Source organism: Haliotis cracherodii, unplaced genomic scaffold (genome assembly GCF_022045235.1).
Source record: "Haliotis cracherodii isolate W230 unplaced genomic scaffold, xgHalCrac1.p SCAF_10, whole genome shotgun sequence".
NCBI lineage: Eukaryota > Metazoa > Mollusca > Gastropoda > Lepetellida > Haliotidae > Haliotis > Haliotis cracherodii.
The window spans coordinates 24,739,202-24,753,944 of record NW_027266265.1 but is presented as its reverse complement, the minus strand read 5'-3'; the positions used below and the strand labels follow the sequence as shown (position 1 = coordinate 24,753,944).

General features: G+C 37.7%; 1 protein-coding gene across 2 annotated transcripts in view; it reads left to right on the top strand.

The window, feature by feature from the left end:
• Positions 1-423: 423 nt before the first annotated feature.
• The window catches only part of LOC139454195 (E3 ubiquitin-protein ligase RNF31-like), a 247,916-nt gene continuing 233,596 nt past the window's right edge, over positions 424-14,743 (top strand). For both annotated transcript variants that reach the window (XM_071235763.1, XM_071235762.1), the window contains exon 1: positions 424-509. The gene's annotated coding sequence lies outside the window, so the exon portion shown is untranslated. The remainder of the gene's footprint in view (positions 510-14,743) is intronic.

The following is a 14,743-nucleotide window of genomic DNA, read 5'->3' as shown; positions in this document are numbered from 1 at the left end:
AACTTATTGATCACACAAAATTGCGCTAAATTAAATCTAAAAATCGAATTTGTGGTTTTAGTAAGAAAATTGGTAATAAATGGTGAAACAACGTCTCATGTTTGCTATGTCAGCGTCGCGGCATCTCTTATTCAAAAGCCTGGATACGCCTCGGATATATATATTTTGAAAATTCTCAGCATGAAAATGATTCATATCCTATTAATAACCGTAAATGGGAATTCCCAAGTAGATAATCGATAAGTATTCGTGAGAGTAAATGGCCCGACACGTTGTCTAAAAAGTATGTATGGTCAAATGAATAATATGATTTAGAATTTGGATATCGTATTAATGAATCGTATCTTTTTTTTCGAAAATGAACGGATTAACAAAAGTGTGAAATATTATGGATGACCATGTCTTGCTATCTATTAAAGGGAGATAACCTCACACTTCCTGGTGTTGTGACACCAAAGCGGCCAAAGTACGAGAATCCAGGAGGAAGCTTCAAGGATTATTTGCAACAGGTATTGAGAGTTGATATAAGGTTCAGATTGAATCCTAAGTATTGGAATGAGTAGTGAACATTGACAGGAATGTGTGGACGGGACATGGACTGAAAATTCTCGGGATTGTGTGCCACGGATTAATATCAGTATAGATCACATATACAATATGTCTTGAATACAGCTTACATCGTATATTTTCGTTATGTACTATTCCGAGAATTCTAATAAACTATTCGTGGTTTTTTAAACACAAAAGCTTCTTTAAGTTGACTCATGGATATGTAACTCAAAACGGACATGAGCCAAAACGGTCCTACGCCACAACGGCCCATTTCTCTGTTCAAAACGGACAAATATATTGGTCATGGACCTGGGATAGTGTAAAGTATGTGATAGACCTGGGGTAGTGTAAAGTAGGTCATGGGCCTGAGTGTAAAGCACTGCCCCCAGTCAATATGTTTCATCATGAATATGTCTTCCCATCTTTGGCTTTCTTATTTCATAAGCAACACAAAGATAATTGCTTGAAAATTATAAAATTATAGATTTTGAGGTAATCCCCTGGCTTTGATTAAGTATTGAATATCTTTAAGAGAGGAAGCACTGTGTACTTGAATGTAAAAGGAGTACACCTGAACTGTTAAATCTGTACCTCTTGTGTCTGTGTTGGAACTATTCTTGTTTCTGGTTTACATAAATTGAAAAATATGGTAAAGGCACACAGGCTGCCCATAGGCAAGACAGAAAGCGTGGTCAAACCGCCATCTTCCTATATTTCATACAACAACAACCCACCAAAAATCTAGGCAAATACTGTCCACTTTTACTTGTCCTCTGTTATCCAGGCGAAAACCACAAATTGGCAACAAAACTTCTTGACAGCATAAATGTCATCTTTGGTCAAACCGATAACCAGGACAACTTATCAGTAACAGTTCCTTTCTCATGTTGACATATGACTATTCAGTCACTGATATTCTCATGCTGACATTCAGGACGTCTGATGAGTTGACACACAGGCCTGAAGATTCTCTGATCACCAACACCCACAGTGGCTGAGCGAATCCTACCATCACTCCCAGGTTAAGTTTCAACTACTCTACCAACCAACCAAGAGGCTCTCACACTTTGAGGATCAAGGATAATTACAACGTCACCACAGTTTATGTCACTATGATCCTTTTGATCATGCTGCCATTACTGACGTAACTGAGGGTTAGGTAGATAGTCTTGAAGAAAATGTTTCCAGAAGTGTTCGGCAAGTATCTGACTGTGGTGCCATCTTCGAAGACTGATGATCTCATTTTCAAGCAATCTGTTCTAGTAGAAAAGAAAGGGGGTTTCAGGAATATCACTCGTAATGGTGGCAAGTCTGCCATCTTAGGAACTGCTGGTTTCGCTCACCACTTCTGGCAGAAACCACACTTCCTTTGGTGACTGTCCCCTTAGGATCCTAATAATTGCGTCTAATTTCTGCAAATACATGCTCTGCACCACTGAGTAAAGTTCCTCGTCAAATATTTGCCGATTAGTAAGCGTGTAGTTGGGTGTCTGGGGTCTAAGACAAATATATGTTTAACATCTCCTGGTAGGTACTCAGCTCTTCCCAGACATCCACCCACACGTCTCCATGGTCTTCATTGTAGATTGAGTCCAGTTATGCAAATTTATTGTTGGAAGGCAATTCCTCACCACTTTTAAGTGCTGCTATTTCACACGGGAAACACTGCACTTGAACACTGTCAAGTAACAGTTGCATTTCAGTGTCACCTGCATGGTTTTGTTGACAAGGTCATCCCAGCTGCTACATTTGGCAGGATCTACATCTCAGTTCAGCGTTATCCTCATCGACATCATGAGTCACTTTTTGAGGCCACTGATCTTGTAGCAGAGAGAGGAAAGGGGGACCAAGTCTTCATAGAGATTCCTCATAGAGATTCCTCATAGAGATTCCTCCTTCAGGGTTTTGCCTCTCGTCACATGTCGTCCCATAAGGCAGCACTCCCCACTGATAGATATCTGGGTCTCTATCCTCAACAAGGTCACGCCATAGGAATTGCAAGAGAGGCTTGTCCTTGTCCAACAACTTAACTTCGTAGAACATCCCTTTAATATCCCCAGAGATTCCCACAGGGTTTTTCCCAAATCTAAGTAATACTCAGTATACTATAAGAAAGGTCCTGGCTTGGGTCTTGGTAATATCTTCTTATGAAGATTCTGACCCCTGGATTCATATGAATAGTAAATACAAGTCTTGATTTATCATTGTGATGCACGAGTCGTCCCTGTTTTCCGCCTTGTCTGTTGAGATGCTTGCACTGAGCCTGCATCAACCATCTTGTGGTTTAGTTCGTTGTGTATCTGCCGATTCTGGATGACCTTTTGACCGGTTTACGTCCTTTGTGCTGTAAGGTAGGACATCCATCTGCCATTGTCTCTTCACATGCATGTGAAGGTCAGTGACTTGTTGTTCATGTGCAGTAAAAAAACCAATGATGTTCTGTTGGGAGGGGCATGAGTGATGGTCCATCCTAGTCTGGTATGAACAGCCACTGGTGTTTTGCTGGAGGTCCAAACTGGTACAACTGGTCTGGTACAATCAGCTCAGATGTGTATACTCAGAAAGGGCAAGTTTACCAGAGGTGAAAGCTCTTACCACAGAGAATCGTAACTTTGGATTCTCTCTTGTTGAAATGTATAAGTCAACTGATTGACCTTCACACATGTATGGCTCTCATCGAATTATAGTCAGAAGTATCTTGTCTAGTGTTGAAGATAACCCAAGTTGCGCTACAACTGGTGACATGAGCATCAATCTCTGGGATCCATCATCCAGTATGGCGTGAGCTTCTTTGCTTCAGGCTGATCCATGAAGTATTACTTCAACCACCTTCAGCATTGTGGAATATGGCCTTGAGGGGTGATCAATATCTTTTGCTCTTTGTGGTGGTTGGCATTGTGTAGAATCATAAGATGGAGTTCATTGTTTCTTTCAATTACAATCTTCCACCTTATGGTTACGTCATCATTTTTTACAGTGTCCTTTCAGCGATTCCATCATATCATCAAAAGTCATATTCTTGATTTCAAAACAAGCATTTAAGAAATGGTTTTCACTTCCACATTTCGGACAATATCCCTTGGGCTTCGCCTTTGGTTTGTCAGGTACAGCCCTGTATTTGGCATAGAAGGTAGCAGTGGCAACATTTCTTGTCCAGGTTGGAAAGTCAACTTTTGTCAGCTCCCTTGATCCAAAGTGAATAAGTTTTATGGGAACTGATTGCATGACTAGCTATTTGCTTTGCCTGTGAACTGACCTTCAGCCAGTCACTGAAATGTTTCAAGTTAGACTGGTATCAGAATCAAAGATTCCACACTTCATACAATGTTCAATGAAACTGTCCCTAAGACGTCTAAAACCATCTTTACTTCCTTCTCCCATTCATTTCTAAACATTGGCAGTGTTGGTCTAGGAATTCCATATGAGGATGAAATCAGAAGTTCAGTCAGGTTTGGAGCACTAAGTACTGGAGCTTGGGGATATGGTACATGGGGAATGTAGTGTCTAGTCATACTGTCATTGAAAGGCACGTGTTTTGGTTGAATATGTACTTGGGGTACTTGGGGTTTGTCACATATTGAGATGACAGGATTTAACTTTGCATGAAAAGTTGACATGCATGGGTTTAAATCTGTGGCATTTTCCTTCTTTATCATACTGGAGAGCAGTTCCTGCTTCACACAGTTTTGATTCTGCCTCCCTGACGTTGTGTTGTCAAGCCAATTCATTCAAACGTTCTCGCTGTTGCAAGGAGTAACATTTGCTCTGTCTCCCTACATACTGCTTCAGTTTCAAACTTTTTAGCGAGCTGCGTAAATCTCATCTTCTTGTCTCCTAATTTCCACATCTATACATTTATCTTCTTCAGATTGTAGTTATATTTCATCTAGCTCAGCCTGTCGTTTCTGTTTATAAAATTTGGCAATTTGCTGATCAGCCATCCATGACAAAACACTGGCCACGAAATGTCTGAACACACAAGAATGTCTGGACGCACGAGAATATTTACTGTGTGACTCAGAGGCATGTGAGCGAGTCAATAGGTATGATTTCATCTTGTGATGAAGGCTGGTACAAGTATCTATCAACATTATAATCCGATAGGTAAGCTGGCGGTCTCTGGCGTGACGAGGACCTCTATCGATATGCTGGTGAAATTTGCCTGGTTCAGGTTTGCCACCTACGGTACCGTTCATACTGTATTGGCAATTTTAGGCTAGGCTTATCCGGTTGTGGGACCATGAAAAATATTCAAAGGCAATAGTACTTATCTGGCAAAGGCAAAGGGGCCGCCATAGCAAGAGAGAAAGCCTGGTCAAACGCCTTCTTCCTTTATTACATAACAACAACAACCCACAAAAAATCTATGCAATTACTATCCTCTGTTACCTGTCCTCTGTTCTACGGGCGAAAACTACGAATTGGTAACAAAACTTCTTAACATAAATTTTTTAAATGATAATCTGAAAAATATTATTGGCTTTGTGTGGATCAGTATAGATGAAAACAACTGTAAAACTGTCGAAGATAGTCTAGGCATTGATATTAAGTTTAACCCTAAGAAAACTAAATTGGTATTGTCTTTAGTCATAACAATATTGGTCCTCCATCTGATCTTGTTCATGATTACGACCAGTTTGAGTGTATCAATTCTCACAAATGCATATGTGTAACTGTCTGATAATACAAAAAGGTCAAACCATGCAACTTCTAAGACATCCATCCATGAAGAAATTAAGTTACAAAAAATTATGAAGTTCATGCAAGCATGAAATTATTGCGAAAAAGTGTCTCTTGCTTGCATTAATAAAGTGGCACATTTTTAACTCTACATATAGGAGTATATTGTCATGTCAGGTTCACTGCACATGGCCAGAAATGATGACATTTATAACAAAGCTCACAATGAACAATGTAGATTTAGAAAGTGCTCCTAACCAAGTTCCTCGTCAAGCGCTGTCAGTATGTTCGTTTATCAAGCAGTTTAGACAAACTGTGTCAAATAATTGTATGATTACAAGCAGAACACTGCTCTTTGGTACAGAAGATGCTCAGTACAGAAATACATAACACTGCTTATTTTTGTTCAAACTCTTGTAACAACATTTGGAACCTGTGCAATCTTTGTCGATGACCTGATCTGTCTCATTTGAATATGCAATATTTGGAGTACCCTGTTCATTTGATGAATGTTAGATCATGTGTAAAGCAGTTGAAGAAAAGTTTGCGAAGACAGCAGATGCAATTATTCAATGGAATTGCTATTATCATTGACTCCTAAGTCTAAGTCCATGTCTTGGTGTTATCTTAATCACTTTGCTGATTAACCTCCAATCTACTTTACAATCACCATACAATTGTCCTTTTCTACTTGCACAAGCCGATCTTCATGCTTGGATTTAAGATCGCAATGTTAGCTAAGATAAAACATTTCAATGGTGGATGTACGAATATCTGAAGCTCATCTACTGTTGTCTGCATAGCTTGCTGCAATAAGTAGAACCGGTTACGACATACAACACGTACCCCCCTCCATCGCACCTTGCACAGTTTTAAGAAAGGTCACAATTTTTTGAAGGAAAGGATTACTAGAATGATGACATATATTTTTTTCTGCTTTGATACTGTAGTGATTTAGGAATTGTGAGTTTGATATTACCTTCTCAAGTTTTATTAAAATTTTTGAAATATGAATAAATACAATCATAAATTTGGCTCTAGATTTAGCGGCATAGTTATTAGGAAGATGAAAATAGAAAGAAATAATATACACCCTAATAACATTAAATGTAAATGTATGATCATCATCTATTTGGGGGAGCTTTTCGCTGCTATAACAAAGGATGTTATGACTACCTTTTCAAAACACAGAAAGAAGGGAGATTTCAAGAATGCATGATGGGGAATAAATTTAAAATGTCTCATCATATGTATTTGGTTGTTTGATGAATGCTTATGTTGCAGGGGTAGTTCATTAAGAAAAATGACAAGCTGTGGTTGTGTATTGAGGTGACATTTGTTCCATGATTTGTCAATCACTTCCTCAGTCAATCACCCTGTAATAAAATTGTGCTTGCATCACCCTTGCGAGCTACAAGTCAGATAACCCCGAACCTCTTCCATTCAAGGAAGGATGGTACAAGTGTCATCAGATTTGAAGGTGTTTATTCTGTAGATGAAGGTTCTCATAAAGGGTAAAAGGCTGTAAGAAATACAAACACAAATGATTACTTAACCTGGTCGCTAGCATATAATATCATGTGTTTAACAAAAAGTATCCTCATTTTAAGATAATTACGGTAATTTACTATACAACAAAAATAACAACTTTAAGTTCACAATGCCTTAAAACAGAGTTTAAAGACACATCTAAACAACGTAAGAAATATCCATTTACGTATAACCTTATGCGATAATAAATTATAAGGGAAATCAAACACATAAATTGAATGCGTCAGCATATTCAAAAACCGTGCGAAAACTTAGTCACATTACATGGCTTGTCAAAGCGAATTCCCGACATATCATCCTATGACAGCCCAATTAAACTGTACACAAACAATCTTAACCATACTATGATAAATATACTGTCAATACTCACACTGCAGTGTGTCACAAGTGGTCAAAACCTAATTTTCCTGATTGCGAGAGCGAACGGCGTGGTTTGTCTCGCTTACCTTTACGTAACGACAAATTTGACTAGCGCACAGGAGAGTTCCAACAGCCAGGGAACATTCATTGCGGGAAACTGTTACGCTGTAACAGCACAAAAATATAACATGAAAAACTATACATACTATAGCATTCAAAGATACGGCTGCATATTAGTTATATCATTAATCCATACATGCAACACATACAGTTACATGTCACTAGTTCATTGTAGATAACTTATATTATCATATAATTGGTAGGTTTCCCTGCAGGATAAAGCCAACGGATAAAAACGTTATCCGCTGGGGTCATATGCAGATAGAGATGCAAATATCAAAGGACAAGTAGGGACTACTTTCACTGTTAACAAACAAACATGGCGTCGGCCTTATCATTCAGCGATTGAATCAGAATTAACCATCGGGAATCTGGAAAAAACTACTGGGATAATTTCTATCATTATCAAAAGAATAGTCTAATATACTGAAAATCAGTGTTTAACTCTGACGTACACTACTGCCTAAAAGTTCATTCCCCTAACACGTGTTGAGAACGCGTGTAACACGCATGTGACACAGGTGCTCAATGGGTTGCACACGGGTTGAGCACCCGTTGAACACGCGTGTGCAACAAGTGTGAGATACTCGTTGCACATGCGTGTGCTATGCGTGTTACACAGGACCGGGTTTCAGTTGAAGTTGGAAAATATATCAAATGGATAGTGAGATAAATCAAACAGTGAGATGTGAATCTTGAGTTAATGAGCGGCCATTGACCTGTGTTCATCAGACCATGAACACAAGGTCGGCCCGTCTTAATTAGTGTTCGGTTGCTAGACTTTTATGGCATGAACCATTCCACGAGGGTCCAGTCTAGCCATTGTGGCTACCCGACAGTAGAACAGTAGTGAGTTTAGAAGCGAGTTTATTGCTAGGGGAATCCCCGAGTTGACACGATTGTCGTGGTTTGGTAAATATTCGCCATTAATGAAGTGATTGTTTGTGGATTGCGAACATATTCGTTTTAAACTTTGCCCACGTGAATCATTCAGGGTGACTGCAAATATAACGTTTTCTGTTTGCCAAATTTATGCTTTAGATAGTACAATTATGATAGAACAGTCATCACTGCTTATGTCTTATTATTTCACGTAGGAATATGTCCCATTTTCCCACACCCCACTTTGTGTGTGGTATTTTGTAGAATTTAAGAGACAGTTTTGTGTGGGATTTATCATTAATTCTAAGAGGATATTGGAAATGAATATGAACAGCCATTTTGTCTCACTGTTGATAGAATTTTAGATCTTCACAATCACAGGGTGTGACCATGTAGACGGTTATATCCCATTAGTTAGACGTCCCATTAGTTAGACGTCCCAATTGTTAGATATTTTTATTTCGACAGGGGGAATATACCTACAGGTGTAATGAATCAGTCCTAATTAGATTAAAGTACTGAGTAGGGATAGGGTACTCACAGTTTGGGGAGTATATATGTTACAATTTCGTTCAGCTAAATTACCTTACTCTCAGCACAGGTTCAATAGGCATGAGATTAATTATGTAAACTATGGAGTAGCTTAATTGTCTTACTGTATGATCAGTTGAAGGAGTTGAGTTTAGATTATCTACTCATCAAACGAATAAAAATTATCATTGGGTCATTAATAGTATCGATATGACTGGTTTAAGGAACGTAAAGTACTTCACCTCTCGGCGTGGAGGTGGTTGATATTAGATGGATATATTTACAACAGAAACCGCGAGAGGCAAACCTGCACACATTGGAGATGTGTCGTCAAGACGTGCAATGGGAAATGTACGACTGTCGGTGACTTTCTTCGCAAACAGTCGGAACATAACCATCCGCCTGAAGATGAAACCAGAGTGAACTTTGTCAGCAATCTTCGTAAAAGAGCGCGAGAAGAAACCACACAGATGCAGGCATTGTACAAGGAGCAAGTCACTCAAGTAGATGAAGCCAACATCCCAGCGATGCCGTGATTTCAGAGCGTGAAAAGTGCACTTTACAGGTAAATATCATCCCGTATTTTTTACTTAGTTAGAATTAACTCTCTTTTTTAGGTCCCACATAACTTGTTCGCTCTTAACCATTTCAAGTTAATGAAATCATTATCAATATTTCATGTAACATATGTGTACTGTTCCTTTGCTCTTTTTCAGGCATCATCGCAAGAGCATTCCAGTGTGGATCACTAAGTATCACAAAGTGTTGTGACAAACTGTATAAAATTTATCAAATGTAAAGCGTCATTAAATGTTAAGTATAATATTAAAGTATCTATTAAATGCTGCTTTGCTTTGTTTGTCAGATCTTATCTGGACTATTCCATTTTAAAGTCTGAGGTAACAAGCATAAGGATTAGTATGCACTCAACCGTTTAAAGTGTTGTTATAAGCTGTCTAACTATTGGGACGTCTAACTAATGGGAGGACACCATGTAGACAGAATCTTGTTAGGGTTTGTGATTTTTACATTTGCCCAATTACCATGGTGAGTATTGTTGGGGATACCAAAGGTGACAGTTTACTATTAGAGGAAATTGGCTGTGAGTACTTTATTCCATTTGGATAGGATATCTTTAGGATTTTAATCCTTTCTTTCTCTGTTGGATCACTGGGGGTGATGATGGAGGCTGGACATGCAGCATACAGCATTTCCAGTGTAGGCTGGCACCTCGTCTTTGTTTCACTCAGTATTTAAAACCTTGACCATTCACAGGTGCATTTGTCTATTTACAATGAAGTTGTTTGGGGTTCCCAGTATGTCTATACTATCTCACTGATTACTTGTTATTTGGTCACTGCAAGTGCCTTAATTATTTAAATTTCAGTGAACTGAGTTTATTCACATGTTAGCTTTCAAAGGTTGTGATGGATACTTGTATAATCCTCAGTTGAGTTTACTCACTAACTACTGTGAGCGTTTTGGCATCACCTGTGTGCTTGTATAAACACAGAAACTGCTAAAAGCGGCGTAAACCATGCTAACAAATGTTATATTTGGGATAACACTTTCTTAGTAAAGTACAGATTCTCGTACTTTTTTTGGTTGAGTCCCGTCCGTGGGTAAGTTTATATGTCACGTCATATCAGCATTTTTTCAGTTATATTGCAGTGAAATAATTGCCAGCTTTTGGGACTACATGTAACATGGCTGCTTTTGTATTTCTTATACAGGTGCTTGACTGCCTCAGGAGTGCATGATCAATTAGAATTTGTATTGTGTAAACAAATCAGTCAAGTTTGCAACAATTGATGAATACCGTATTCGACGTAATAAGCGCCCAGGGCGCTCTCAAGCTTAGAAATAGGGGGCCCTTTTGGGAATATTATTTTGGTGGAAAAAACAGAGTTGAAAGATACGTTTCGTGGTTTATGATGACGGCCTAAACTGTTTATATACGACAGATATATTTTTCCAGAATTTGATTGCCCATAATTAAGGGTGCATATAACTAACGAGTGCGTATTATACACGAATAAATAAGTCTTGTGTACATTGATCAATCGGAAGGAGTGCTAATTGGGATTGTTCACTTGCCAATATGTTAGCAAATATCGCCGCGGGCACTTATCAGAGCGGGGCGCTTATTACGTCGAATACGGTAAGTTGAGAAATTTGGACCGCAGTTATCGATTTACAACTTAAGACAGTCATTGACAGGTCGTCGATATATAACAAACGTTTTGGTCCTGTTAAGACGATTGACAGTTATAGAACATTGGAGTAAATGACCTTATATTGTAGGGTCAATCACTTTTGACATGTTTAAACTCACTTTAAGGCACATGACAAGTCAAAGCTGGCCGCCCTGATTACGTTTTTATGTTTGACAGCAAATATGCCTGTGGATTTCAGAGAAAGATATGATTTTTACCTTGATGTTATTACAATAAGCGAAAATGTCTTCAAAGTCCACAGTTTGTTTAATAGTACAAAATTAAGTGTTAAAAATAAATGTTTTCTTTTATTGAACACAATATGATTTAAACAGTATTTTATTTCCATTAATGTTCAGATTTTATATTATATAGCATTACAAAATGGAAAAAGGATTAGCAAACAGGCCAAAAAGGTCAATATTAATGCTTCTCCTAATATTGTACATTATACATGTAGATTGTAATGAAGTCTATAGAGCAGACATTAATGAGTAACACAACATGAAATAAAATGGAAAGCAAGATACCAAATGCATTTTATATTCTTAAGTTGACACAAAACTTACGTAACGCGGTTTGTTTCAATGATGTAATTGTGAACTGATTTTATAATGTATTCATTGTCTGAGGAAGATGAATCTACATTGCCGTGGAGTATAGTATATTGAACACAATATTTGAACTGTATTGCTGTAAATAATCTAGCCTGCTGCCTATGTAACTTAAACCTATTTATGTATGATCTTCATATGCCACGTCTTATGACCTCTATTATCCTTGCTGACGCTATCATAATGTTCAATTTCAGTCTGGCACTCAAAAGCGTGAATAAGCATTATACATGTGTTGATAAACCTTACTGAAGCAAATACATTTGTGTAGATAGGAAACATTCTAGTTAATTGTGGATACACTGGGCACATATACATAAGAAAACCCTGTGACCGATGAATTGGTACCTTGATATGCAACAAGAAAGAATCTTGTTTATTTCCAGGCCATCCTGATCATCGTTTACTCCTACGTCATGCATGGTTGGAGGCAAGATCAAAGGCGCTGCCCAGCATTTATTAGACAACAGACAGGGTTGTCTGTTTCGCTTTGAACCACCATCCCCACCCTGTTGGTAGGAGTTATCTAATCGGTGAACACATAACTGTGTCCAGTCTACCGCGGGGTTTGATGCGGTGTCAGTGTCGAATAGTTTTGTGATAGTTGTTCAAATATGCGTTGTATATCGTATATTTTTGTTACTAACTATCCTCTTATTTGCTGAAAGAAAATGGATATTACCAACAGTAAGTTAGCCAACTGGCATATCCACTGCCTGCTACATTCCTTATATAGGCTAAACGGTCCTGTTTGTGTGTACTAGACGTAACATCCGAAGACTAATAAAGTCAATTTTAAGACAGTACAGACTATGGAGTCGAAAGGTAATATGTCCAGAACGCATCTGCTATGTATAAGAGGATGTCTATGACCTGAAATGTTATAACGTTAGTTCGCGAGGGCGAAACATTAATGTAGATACACGAGAGTTGGGACACTGGCTGTGTAACACCAAGATATGCGGTTTGAAATCAGTCACTGTCATAAGAGATGATGTTTATTAAGCACACTTGGGAGCCAATATGCAAGTATTACACACATTCACACACGGAAGAAATTTATAGTTGATATTGTATATTTTTCAATCAGTCTGAACACATGTATATCAAAATAGCAAATAAACAAGTTAAGTCCATGGAAAATGCTTTGTTGCACAATAACGTTTTTTTGCTTTCACTTTGACATTATATTTCATAACATCTTGAAAGTACTAAAATAACAACTGTTGTTTACTGAACAGAGAGCTTTTATTATAAAAACATTGACTATTAATTTCTTCTCTCATTTTCCAATGTAGTTCACTTCAAATATCTTCTCTTTTTCTAAAGTGTTAAGAAAAAATGATAACATGATCACAAGGTAATGAGCCTATTGAATGTGAGATGTGTCAAATCCATCACTGATTTGACGTTATCTACAGGTTCAGCCATTTCCAGTTTCCTCCACTAGTTATTGGAAACGTTCAGGAAAATATTTCCTTTCTCCCTTAATCCCATCTTACATGCATGTAAAACATATACTTAGTGAGAGCTTTATATAATCCATACAATAAACTAATGTTCTTTCATTATGATATTGATGGGTGTAGGGAACAGTCACTTTGAATTTTATGATTTAACACACACACATTTATGTACAGTTTGACAGATTATAATAATATGAATATAAAAAAGCATCACCACTTCGCACGTTCACTACAATGTCGCCAGTGGGAAGTTGTCGCGGATAAACACGGATTCTAACCAAGTCTGATCTTTGTTTACCATGGAATGCATGAACTGGTTGTGTGACTTCTTTCCATCAGAATGACACACAGAGAAAGAAAGGGCTAAAAATCCTGAAGATATCCTGTATGAGAGGTATTAAGTATTCACTACCAATTTCCTCTAATAATATAATGTTCCATTTGACATCACTAAGCACAAATACTCAGCAGGGTGTCCTCCCAAAACTTCTACAGCTTAAAACAACAAAGTTTATGGTCCACTGCACCACTAATCTCCTGGCTATTACCTGTTGGGCATTGATTGGAACAGTCCAATAAATTAAGTGTACAACATACAACAAAACAATTTGAAGACAATGAAGACAATTTACTCATATAGCACTGGTATAAATAAATAGTACACACACTTTTTGCACTAGACTACTTACTAATTTAATGTAAGCACTGGTATAAATAAATAGTACACACACTAATTTAATGTCAGAACTGGCCTCACTCTGTCACATACAGCACTAAAATTACTATATTTCAAGTCTCTTAACCAAGTTTGAGAAGATGACCAACAGCATCAAGGAACTTGATAGGGGTTTTCTGTCCTTGAGTCAACATGTCCTTAAGACGTCTCAGGCGATTTTCAGTCTCTCTGTAAACTCGCTTCCTGCTGGGTTGGGTGGCACCAAAGTCTAACTGTGCAATTTTTTACTATACCATTATAACAATAGGTAAACTCAGTTAGCCATGACAACTCTCTGTAGAAGTTTTGGCATGTAGACATTGTGGCATGTAGAAGTTTTGGCATGTAGACGTTTTGGCATGTAGACGTTTTGGCATGTAGACGTTTTGGCATGTAGAAGTTTTGGCATGTAGAAGTTTTGGGAGTGAACCCTCAGCAGGATCATTTGGGCAATTGTAAAAATCACCTCTAATGTGAAACCCCCAGTGATTGTTAAGATAACAAATCCTATCTGTAGTCAGACAACATGACAGTTTATATCCATTTCCAATATCTTCCAGTGAATAGTGGGTAATGCCAGAATAACACCCTCTGAAAAGATACCTCTAGTACCCCACCAAACCTCCTCATTAACTTTTACCATAAACAAACATAAAGTAGGGTGTGGGAAAATGTCCAGTATTGAATATCAAGAGAACTATTTTTTCATAACGAAATACTAAATACCCTTATGGACCTTCTATTATAAGAAATACATCTTCTTATAGACCTTTTAATTTCAACGGTTATATGCTACTTACGTTTAAATGGGGGTGGGGGTGGAGTTCAATGTATTACATTACATTACATTACATTACATTATTGAGTATAGCAAAGATTTATAGGTATATATGTTGACTATAAATTATAAATGATGTATATATGTAAATACGGATATATAGAATATAATACTAGAACATATGGAATTTGTTACAGAGGGAGAAAGTTTTAAATATAGATAAAATTAAGCCCTAATATATAAGTAATGTATAGCTTTGTTAGATGTAAAGCATAGCA